We start from the raw sequence: 11992 nt of genomic DNA, 5'->3' as shown, positions 1-11992 counted from the left end.
GAGAGAAACAGATAAATAGAGAAAGTAACTCAATAAAAATAAGTAATTTGGGTCCTTGGGGAAGAAATGTGAGTACAGAAGTGATGGGTGTGGTGTTGGAATCATGTACATGGAAAACCATTAATAATAGCATTATAAATCACATAATATCAACTGATTTTTAAAGAGAAATAAAATAAAATTCTACCAGCAATAACAAGGAAATTTACTGGTCAATTGTGTTAGACATTTTGGTGGTTTAGAGGTGAAATAACTTAGTATTTCAAAACCATAAAAGCCAGCTCTGCTCTAAGTATGTGATCCACACCATAATGAGTATTTCTTGGGGGAAGGAGGTTTGTGGCCACATCCAGTGAGCTCAGGGGTTACTCCTGGATAAGAGCTCAGAAATTGCTCCTGGCTAAGGGAACCATATGGGATGCCAGGGTTCGACCAGGTTCGTCCTGGTTTTCCTTCATGCAAGGCAAGCACCCTATCACTATGCTATCATTCCGGTCCTATAATGAGCATATTTTTTATTAATAATTTTATTTTGACCAAAGTGGATTACAAATCATTCACAGTAGTATTTTAGGTATATAGTGACATTGAATCAAGGGCATTCCCACCACCAATGTTGTCCTCCCTCCATCTCTGTTCCCAGCATGCATCCCATAATGAGTATTTTTAAATGAGTTTGCTAGTAAGGTGGGAGAGGGTGGGAACCTTGGGTGATTGGTGGAGGGACACTGATGATGGGTTTGTAGTGGTAACATTGAATGTTCAAATCTCTGTTAGTAACAGCTTTGTAAATCACATGTTTGTATAAAATCTTTTAAATATAATCCTATCATGCAAGAGATTCTCTTTTATTACTTTATTTAATCTTAAAAACCCCTTACTCCAAATGCAGTCACCTGGGGAATTAAGACTTAATTATTTTAGGGGGACACATACATTGAATTCTTTTTTTTTCCTCAGGGGAGAGCACGAATGCAGTGCCCCACTACCACAAATTATGCAGTCGAGTTTCCCACATTTGGGGAAATCGCAGGGGTCAGCATATCCGGAATGCAATGGATAAGCCTCACCCTGGGAAAACCACCTTCGTGATCATGGTATCTCCCCTGCCATACATTGAATTCTTTTTTTTTTTTTTTTTTTTTGGTTTTTGGGCCACACCCGGCGTTGCTCAGGGGTTACTCCTGGCTGTCCACTCAGAAATAACTCCTGGCAGGCATGGGGGACCATGTGGGACACCGGGATTCGAACCAACCACCTTTGGTCCTGGATCGGCTGCTTGCAAGGCAAACGCCGCTGTGCTATCTCTCCGGGACCATACATTGAATTCTTAAAGTCATTGTCCACCACCCTTTGGAACAGAGGGTCCCTCTGATCTGTTGTACAGTATTGAGAAAAGCATCTCTCATTGCTAAATATGCAGCCTATTGTGGACTTACTGCTGAAGTTTTCTTCAGTTTGAAGAAAAACATTGATGACAGAGATTTCCTTTCTCTCTCCCAGATAGTCAGGGTTGAGAAAGGGTATTAAAAAAATGCAGGTAAAGGAGTAAGACATAAAAGGCAGTTGGGGGTAAATCCTTTTTATAATGGCTTTGATCTTGTCCATTACTATTCAAAGCATTCCCTTCCTAATGGGGCACTTTTCTCTTGTGCCCTGAGCCTTCAATTAGGGTCTTGGAGTCAATGAACCAAAAGAAATTCAGCTCTATTGCCCTGTTATGAAGTCAGGAAGTCACTGCCTTGGTGTCTTCTAGAAAGTCTGAATACAGATCAGGAAGGGGAAATTGCCATTCCATATAAGGGAAGTAAAGACACCGAGGCATAGAAAAAAACACTAAGACACTAATGTTAATTATAAACAATATACTTATTTAGCAATATTACCTCAATGAAAAAATAACTAATAAATTTTTTTAAGTTTTATTATTACTTTTTGCTGTGCTGGGAATTAAATCTAAGGCCTAGTTTTCTCTTACGGAGTTACAGTCCTTGTCAATATTTTAAAATTAAGATTTAAATTTTATTTTAGCTATTGTTTTTTTAAATTTTAAGATGTTATACATTTCTCTTTTAGAGAAATCTCTGCAACCCCAGTGATGAAAAATACCCAGACCAGCACTTGGAGTCATGGAAACAACACTTTGTCCTGCCTCCTGGGTACTTGGGTGTGGTTCCAGTTGTCTCCAGTGAATATATATTCCTGATACCACTTCACTTGTGCTTTCAGCACTCTGATTTTTTTTGAGAAGTCTGATTATTTTTGTTGTGTGCTAACATGTGGGCTTTGCCCACTATCTAATTATTACATTCTGTTATTACAGAGGGTGAATCTGTACTAGCTATTTGAGTGGAAGGCAATGTTTCATACTGACATTTTAATCAGAGGAACTTGCTATCATAAAATCTTAGTGAGACAGCAATGATTTGCAAAACCCAATATTACATCTTTTGTAGAGCTTGGCATCTATGCATAATTGACCAATTTATTAGATGCTTGTGGTTCATTGATTTTCTAGACAGAAAAAAAATTGAATTGTAGATCTAGCAACTATTGTCTTTGGATTGATCATATTGGCTCTCAAAAATGTTCTCTCTGGACTCATGTACTTAATTTTATACAAAACAAACTATATTTACAATGTAGTATCATTGGCCTGGAATTAGAATCAGATTTATTTTTCTCGCAGGAGCTTCTTTTTTCAATAGTGTTGTAAAGTATTTAGAGATAATTCTATTTAGAAAACTTTTGCTCAGAAAATATTTTTCAGTTTCTAAATATATGATCTCTCCAGTTTGGCAATGTCCCTATAAGGATTCTGTAAAAGCTACTTTGCTTCATTTTCAAGATGCCAAACACATATATTTATTTGCAATTTATCTACAGTGTATTATGTACAGTGTATTGTGTTAACTGACTATCTCAAGGTTATTGTCAAAGCAAAGGATGACTTTGAGAAAACTTTTTTTTTCATGCTATTGCCAATTATATGCTCTTTCTCATTGGAAATAAAGATTTTCTAGAAGAAATCATAGTGTTGAAACCTAAGAACCACAGAACTACTTGAAACTAATAGTTGTCACTTTTCTTTCATTCAAAAAATAAAGGAATATATGGGGAAAAACAAGCAAAGTTTAATATATATGTATGAATTTATTATTATTGACACTTTTGATCTTATTAAAAAATTAACATAAATAGAAGAAAAGAGAAAATAAAAACAGAAGAACTACTTGTTAATTCTACAAGACCAGTATAATCCTTACACCAAAGACATTGCAAGAAAGAAAACAACAGACTTTTATTAACACCAATGCACAACCCTCAACAAATGTTAATGAAGTGAATACAACATATAAAATGATTTATTAACCATGCCCAAGTACATTTATTACAGGTATGCAAGGCTGGCTTAATATTTAAAAATTAATTAATGTAATTCATCACAACAACAACTTGAAGAAGAAAAATTATAACAATATAACTAGAGAAAAATTGATCAAATTTATTAGCTCTTTATGATTTTTATAAAGCACTCTACAAATTAGAAATGGTGGAAAATTTCTCAAATTGGTAAAAATATGTGCAAAAGCCCCATAATTGCTGAACAACAACACTTTCTGCCAAGTTATGGAATTGAAGACAATGTGGTAATATTGGCAAAATGTTTAACAAGTAGAAAAATAGAACAGAATACAGGTTTTCTCTACTGTCTGAAAGGACTGCTTCTATGAAAACTTTGTGAGCCAAAATAGAACAAAATGAATAAAAATAACTGGGGTGAGGGAATTCACTGTAGTAAAGGGGAGAATGGCTAGCTCATCATTGATTCCAAAATATAAAGAGGATAACAGAAAAGAAAATAAATCAAGGGTAAAAGGAAGAAGATGAGAAATTAAAAAAAATCATCATCATAAAAGTCAAATCCTTTCTGATTATTTTTTTCAGTTAGCTAATGCAGCTACTAATGTAGCTTTTATTTGGGGGAGGGAAGGTGTTGTTTGGTAAAAAGAAAGAAGAATGACATGAACTTCCAAAAATAGTTTGACTATTTGGGTACTCACACTGGGTACCTGTAGAGAGTCCAGAATTTAGCACAATCTTTTACAAAAAAAAAAGCAAAGGCAAAGAAAATTGAATCCTCTTTTCTTGTTTTTAATAGATTTATTTAAGCACCATGATTACAAACAGGCTTGTAGTTGGGTTTTAGTTATAATAAAACAACATCCACCCTCTTAACCAGTAACCTTTAATCACCAATGCCCCCTAATTCTGCTCTCCCCCTGCCAGTATTCAAGACAGCATACTACTTTTCTCACTCATTAACATTGTCATGATGGTTGTTAGTATAATCATCTCTCTAACTGCCCTCACCAATCATAGTGGTGAGCTGCATAAATGTGAGTTGGTCCTTCCTGCCCTCATCTCTATTGTCTCTGGGCATTATTACAATAAGTCTTTTATTTTTCTTAAATCCCATAGATGAGTGAGACTATTCTGTGTGTCTCTCTCCCTCTGACTTACTTCACTCAGCATAATGTTTCCATATCCTCCCCAAAGCATTGTACAGATTTAATGCGATTCTTCTAAAAATACCCGTGACATTCTTCAAGGAAGTGAATCAAACACTTCTGAAATTTATTCGGAACAATAAACACCATCAAATAGCAAAAGCACTCCTTGGGAAAAGAAATGTGGGAGGCATTACTTTCCCCAACTTTAAACTGTATTAGAGTTATCAAAATAGCATGATATTGGAATAAAGACAGACCCTCGGTTCAGTGGAATAGGCTTGAGTACTCAGAGAATGTTCCCCAGACATACAATCACCTAATTTTTGATAAATGAGCAAGGAATCCTAAATGGAGCAAGGAAAGCCTCTTCAACAGGTGGTGTTGGCACAATTGGCTAGCCACTTGCAAAAAAGTGAACTCAGACCCCCAGCTAACACCATGTATGAAAGTAAAATCCAAATGGATTAGAGACCTTGATATCATACCTGAAACCATAAGGTATATAGAACAACATGTAGGTAAAACACTCCATGACATTGCGTCTAAAGGCATCTTTAAGGAGGAAACAACATTCTCCAAACAAGTAGAAGCAGAGATAAACAGATGGGAATATATTAAGCTGAAAAGCTTCTGCACCTCAAAGGAAACAGTGCCCAGGATACAAGAGCCACCCACTGAGTGGGAGAAACTATTCACCCAATACCCATCAGACAAGGGGCTAATATCCAAAATATACAAGGCACTGACAGAACTTTACAAGAAAAAAATCTAACCCCATCAAAAAATGGGGAGAAGAAATGAACACACTTTGGTAAAGAAGAAATACAAATGGCCAAAAGACACATGAAAAAAAAATGTTCCACATCACTAATCATCAGAGAGATGCAAATCAAAACAACTATGAGGTACCATCTCAATCCACAGAGATTGGTGCACATCACAAAGAATGAGAACAAGCAGTGCTGGCAGGGATGTGGAAAGAAAGGAACTCTTATCCACTGCTGGTGGGAATGCCCTCTAGTTCAACCTTTATGAAATGTGATATGGAGATTCCTCCAAAAACTGGAAATTGAGCTCCGACACGATCCAGCTTTACCACTTCTAGGAATATACCCTAGGAACACAAAAATACAATACAAAAATCCCTTCCTCACACCTATATTCATTGCTGTACAATTTACAATAGCCAGACTCTGGAAACAACCAAGATGCCCTTCAACAGATGAATGGCTCAAGAAACTGCGGTACATATACACAATGGAATATTATGCAGCCATCAGAAGAGATGAAGTCATGAAATTTTTTTATACATGGATGTACATGGAATCTATCATGCTGAGTAAAATAAGTCAGAGGGATAGAGATAGATGCAGAATAGTCTCACTCATGTATGGGTTTTAAGAAAAATAAAAGACATTTTTGCAATAATCCTCAGAGACAAAGAGATGAGGGCTGGAAGGTCCAGCTCACGACATGAAGCTCACCACAAAGATTGGTGAGTGCAGTTAGAGAAATAACTACACTGAGAACTATCATAACAATGTGAATGAATGAGGGAAGTGGAAAGCCTGTCTAGAGTACAGGTGGGGATGGGGTGGGGAGGAGGGAGATTTGGGACATTGTTGATGGGAATGTTGCACCGGTGAAGGGGGGTGTTCTTTACATGACTGAATCCCAACTACAATTATATTTGTAATCAAGGTGTTTAAATAAATATATTAATTAAAATAGTTTCCATATCCAACTAGGTATAGGAAAATTTTATGATCTTATTTTTTCTGAAAGATGAATAGTATTTCATTGTGTAAATGACAAGTTTTTTTTAGCCACTCATCTCTTTTGGGGCATCTGGATTGTTTTCAGTCTGGCTATCATAAATAGTGCTGCAATGAATATAGATGAATATAGATGTGCAAAAGGCATTTTTGTATTGTGTTTTTGTGTTGCTAGGGTATATCCCTAGGAGTTTTATAGCTGGGTCATATGGAAGCTCAACTTCCAGTTTTTTGAGAAATCTCCATATTGTAGATGGCATTTCCACCAACAGTAAATGAGAGTTCCTTTCTCTCCACATTCCCCTCCAGCACTGATTGTTCTTGTTCTTTGTGATGTGTGCCAGTCTCTATGCCACGAGATGGTACCTCATTGTTTTTATTTACATCTCCCTGATGAGTAGTGATGAGGGGCATTTTTTCATGTGTCTTTTGGCCATTTGTATTTCTTCTTTGAGGAAGTGTCTATTCATTTCTTCTTCCCATTTTTTGACGGGGTTAGATTTTTTTAATCCTCTTTTCAACAAGTGGTGCTAGAACATCTGGACTCCTACATGCATAAATCTACACATAGTTACAAATATTATTTTTTCACAAAAATAAACTCAATAATTGATCAACATAAAATTATAAAATATAAAACTTGAAAATATATATAGTTAAACTTGTTTAACGAACATTTTTAAGATACAACATCAAAAGCATGATCCATGAAAGAAAAAGTGATCAGTAAATCAAAAATTTCTGCTCAGAACTGTAGAGATAGTTGGAGAAGGTAAGGTGTCACCTTGCATGTGATCATTCCTGACTTGATCCCCACTACCTCATACGGTCTCCCATCATCATTGTCAGAATCACTCCTGTGCAAAAGGTCATGTATAGCTTCTAAGCAATTTTGGATATAGCATAAACTCCTGCCTCTCCAAAACAGAGAAGCAAAAACTCTGCTCTGTAAAAGACATTACTAGAAGAATGGAAAAGTAAGTCAAAGGGGAAAAGAAAATTAACAAAACACATGTCTGCTAAAGGACTGATCTCCAAACACTATGCCTCAACAGCATTAAAAGAATCAAAAAATGATAGTGTGAAAAAGGAGTTCAAATATGGTAATAAATATATGAAAAGATATTCAATATATGTGCCACTTGGGGCCAGAGAGATAATACAGTGGGTAGGGCTCTTGTCTTGCGTGTGGCCAACCAGGATTATTTGTAGGCAACCCCCTTATCATCTCTGAGCCCTCCAGGAGTTGTCCCTTAGCACAAAGTCAGGAGTAAGTAAGTCCTGGGCTACTTACTTAGTTACAACACAGCTGGATGTTAACCAAAAACCGAAAAGAATTAAACCCAATATATATGTCACCAGAGAACTACTAATGAAAACAACAATGAGCTATTTCCACAACTGTATTAGAAAACTAGCACAACTGAAGGTGTTTAGAAAGTAATAGCAATAAGAGTAAACTCAAATTCATTGCTGGGGGAATTGCAAAATGGTAGATACTTTGGAAGATAGTAATTTTTAAAAATAATATCTTTAAGCACCATGATTACAAACATGCATGCGGTTGCATTTCAGTCATAAAAAGAACACCCCCCCTTCACAAGTGCAACCTTCCCATCACAAATGCCCCCATCTCAGTTCTCCCCCACCCCTGCTGGTATCCGAGACAGACCTTCTATTTCTCTCACTCACTACCATTGTCATGATAGTTGTCATATAGTTATTTATCTAACTGGAGTCACCACTCTTTGTGGTAAGCTTCATATCGTAGGTCAGTCCTTTCAGCCCTCATCTCTATTGTCTCTGGGTATTATTAGAAGATAGTAATTTTTAAATGGTATATTTTAACCTAAATGATTGAAACATGTTTTTACAAAGACTACATGTAAATATATATAACTGCTCTATCCTTACTTACCCAAAATTGAAATCAAAGTGACTTGCTTAGCTAAGAAAATCAATACATCAACAGTTGTAGAATCAAGAGACATAAAGTAGCCTGAGATAAAATAACTACCAATCCAAGAAAGACTCAGGGGAATCTTAAGTGCATAGTGGAAAGTTCAAAAAGCCAGGTTGAAAAGGTTCTATATTGTGTAAATATATTACGTTTTGAAAAAGACAAAACTATGGAGACATTGGTGGCCAAGGATTTAGGGATAGTGTAGGAGAGATGAGTTGCAGTGGTGCTTATGGCTTATGGCTTATTCTGGCTCTGTGTTCAGGGTTCATTTCTGGTGGTTCAGAGGACCATCTCAAACCCGGGGAGGCTGCTTGCAAGGCAAGTGCCTTACCTACTGTACTATCTCTCTAGCACCATGAGTGCAAGAAAAAATTTAAGACTGTGAAACCAATGGCTATGATGTTAATAATGGATAGCTATGATTTAGCGTTTGTCAAACATATAGAATGCACAATATAAATAGTGGCCTTAAATGTAAATAACAGATTTTGATTATTAATAGCATATTAATATTTACTCATAAGTTGTAATCAATGTACCACATTGATGCAAGATAACAATAGTAGAGCAAACTGTGGGCAGAAGGCAGTACTATTTTATTGATATGAAACTGCTTAGTACAATATTAGCTAAATATATTTAAAAGTAATATTTCAAAATTATATTTTAAAATAGGGGGAAACATAGCTATATAAACTCTCAAGAAATCTTTAACATGAAATAAGTACAAAAAAGGAACCTAAACACATGAAAATTGATAGTAGACATTGAAGTTTTATAATAAATAGAAACCCAAGCCAAATATAAGCATTCCCTCAAAATAGTACAAAATTAGCTATCACTGCAAGGCAATGAAAGGAGCAGTCTGGAGTATCATGATACAAGCTAAGGTACGAATAGCCCTTAAAATAACATTCTCACTAAAGCTGTGGATGCAAGCTGGTCCAACAGCCCACTCTTCAGATGTCCTAGAAAAATCAGCTACATCTATCTCTTGCTGTCACTGAAGGTGTTTTCTGGGTCTGTGTTTAGGTCTCAGGAGAATTTTTGACAAAATGGAAAGTATGAAACCAGAGATTATTATAAACCTAACCCCCAGGAACTAATGACCATCAGTGGAGGAAGCATGATATCTTCCTCTCTAAGATGGGGTGATTCCATAGCTAGTCAAGAAGAACTTTGGTGTCTATGGACTCCTGATTTTATTGAGGGGTTCATAGTCCTCTAGACCTTCCCAGGGCAGGCATGAAAATCTCACAAAGACAAGCAAATGAGGAATGTAGATGTTAGCAGTTATTCCCTTCTGGTTTCTTCTCCAGAGCTCACCAATAGATTCTTTATCTTTGCATGGCTCCCTAGATTACTGATATAGAACAAGCTGAAGAACTTAATTTTGCTTTTCTCTCCTCTGCTGTCTCTTTTTAGAGTGTGCTCTTCTTTTTTTCTTGACTGCTCTGCCTATCCTTGGTTCAGGTTCTGGATCTTCAGTTCTATTTAGCTGAGGAATGCAGCTTATTTTGACAGGGAAAACTACTTTTAAGAGGCCAAGACTACAAAATGGATAGAACTTCCCTGGAACCATGTAAAATCAATGGGAAAGGGTACATAGTGTTCTCTATGCTGCAGCAGCTTGGAGACAGATTTAACATGAAACTGAAACTAACTTTAAACTACTGGAAGCACTAAGGTGGTTATCACTAGAGGGGACTTGGTGAGATCCCAAGACGTTGAACAACTTCTTTAACCAAAGAATGCAAGGAAAAGAAAGGAAAGAGAAAAGAAAAGAAAAAAGCTTTCTTGCTTTCTGGCTCCATGGCCATAGGGCTGAGAAGTAGGCAGGAGAAACAATTTGCATCTGTTTTTCTCACTGGGTAGACTTTTATGGTCGATAATAAAAAGAGAAAAAAAATGACACCTTTACCTTTGAAATCCTAAAAGCAAACCACCAGAATCAATCTGAGGAAAAAAACAAATGAGAAAAAATGGTAGAAATAAACTCACCCAAACATTAGAAAATAAAACATGGACGTTTAAAAAAAATACAGAAATTCAAGAGAAGAGTAAAGTTGTGGTCAGAAACTGAGCAGCAGCAAAAGGCATAACAAAAACATAAAAAAATTGAATAACGGCTTAGGGAGAAGAGCATTACAGAGAAATGGCTTTTCCAAGTTCTGGGGAAATGAATGGGACCTACTTCAGAAGATTCTGAAATTGCACAATTGTTCTTTGGAATTAGTACAAGGTTAAATTGGAGATTTAAAGATAAGGACTATCTAGGGCAGAATGACTAATTCCTCTATGTCTGAAATAAATATTTGCTTTCTGAAGGAAAGGGGAAAAAAACAAGTGTTCAAGACCTTTTTTAAAATATGTTTATTTATTTTTTCCTTCCATTCCCTTTGTGGTTTTTGTTGCAAAGAACAAAGGGTCACACACACTTGGTTGAGATCCTCTCCCACTTTGTGTTGGTGCCATGTAGATTACACTTGGTATGTGGGGTGAACCTTCTACCAAGCCCTCCAACGTCCCCCAAGACTTTTCATTAAAAAAAAAACATTAAGCACCAAAAATGACCTTTGATATTTATTGGCCTCCAGTAAATGAAATGAAACTGCTGAGAAGAGAAGCCAGTGACAGCACCCCTGACTCAGAAGAAAATACATTTTATTACCGTATCACATCACTGGACTTTATTTGCAGCGAACCAATCAAGTGACTGCTGCTATTATTATCATTAGCAGTCACACTGTGACCAATGTTGCTTTCCTATGAAAAGCTAAGTTAATAACACAGGAAAGGAACTGACCTAGATTCTCTCCAATATTGACTATTAGAGTATCTTTTCATGTCAGAAGGATTTTTATCATCTACATAATTGAGGAAAAAAGAGAAACTTCTGATTGAATAAGAATATTTTAGCCACTGGAAATCCAAACTTCTCCCTGCAGAATGATCTCACACTACCTGGGCCCATCCTGGCTCTGTCCCGTTTTGGCTGGAGACCTCAAGCTCATGCCCAATTTCTCTGCTGGCTTCCTTGTTCTTAGCCTGAAAGTGTTCATGAAACCTACGTTCAATGGTTTAAAAGGATTAAAACAACTAAGTTAGGGAAAGGCCCAAAACCAATGAGAGCAGTATATCATGACACCCTCTGTTTTTTGCAGAACTGGGGTTCTGGGGCTTAACTGCTTCAGAAGCAACGCCCTTCTTCCCAAAACACTCCTTGCATCTCCCAGAACAACGGTGCTTCTCAGAAGCCCCGACATGTCCCCAGAGCCTGCCCAAGTAGGCAGACTTAAACTTGGCAGCATATTTGCCAGGAAGAGTCCCTCCAGAAGAGCAGGATCCCCAAGTGTATGGAGAGATGAAGTTCTCATACCAATCCAATTCCTATGGAGGTGGATCAGGGGTGGAAGCATCTCACTCTTGAAGAGCTGTAGGGTCACAGTAGCCAGGCAGGTAAGTCTTCAGAATGTCAAAAACATTTGACATTTGTGGGGGTTATCTGGAAACTATCTCTTCTTGGCTTTTATTTTTGAGAAGCAATCAGTGGAGACACTGGACACAGGGAAGAGATACAGGTATACAAATGAGGAGAGAGGGAAAAGATAATGGACTCATTTCTTTTGTATTTTGGGCCACACATTGTGGCACTCAGGATTTTACTCCTGACTCTGCACTCAGGGATCACTCTTGGCAGTTTCAGGGAACCATAAAGGGTGTCAGGGATCAAACCCAGA

General features: G+C 36.9%; 1 non-coding gene across 1 annotated transcript; it reads right to left on the bottom strand.

Moving 5' to 3' along the window:
- Positions 1-957: 957 nt before the first annotated feature.
- LOC126031823 (U1 spliceosomal RNA) lies at positions 958-1121 on the bottom strand. The gene has a single exon (XR_007503647.1). It is a non-coding gene; the product is annotated as a U1 spliceosomal RNA (small nuclear RNA).
- Positions 1122-11992: the final 10871 nt, after the last annotated feature.

This window comes from Suncus etruscus, chromosome 15 (assembly GCF_024139225.1).
Source record: "Suncus etruscus isolate mSunEtr1 chromosome 15, mSunEtr1.pri.cur, whole genome shotgun sequence".
In the NCBI taxonomy this organism is placed as follows: domain Eukaryota; kingdom Metazoa; phylum Chordata; class Mammalia; order Eulipotyphla; family Soricidae; genus Suncus; species Suncus etruscus.
Note: the sequence above shows the minus strand (reverse complement) of the source record. Positions and strands in the feature narration are given on the sequence as shown.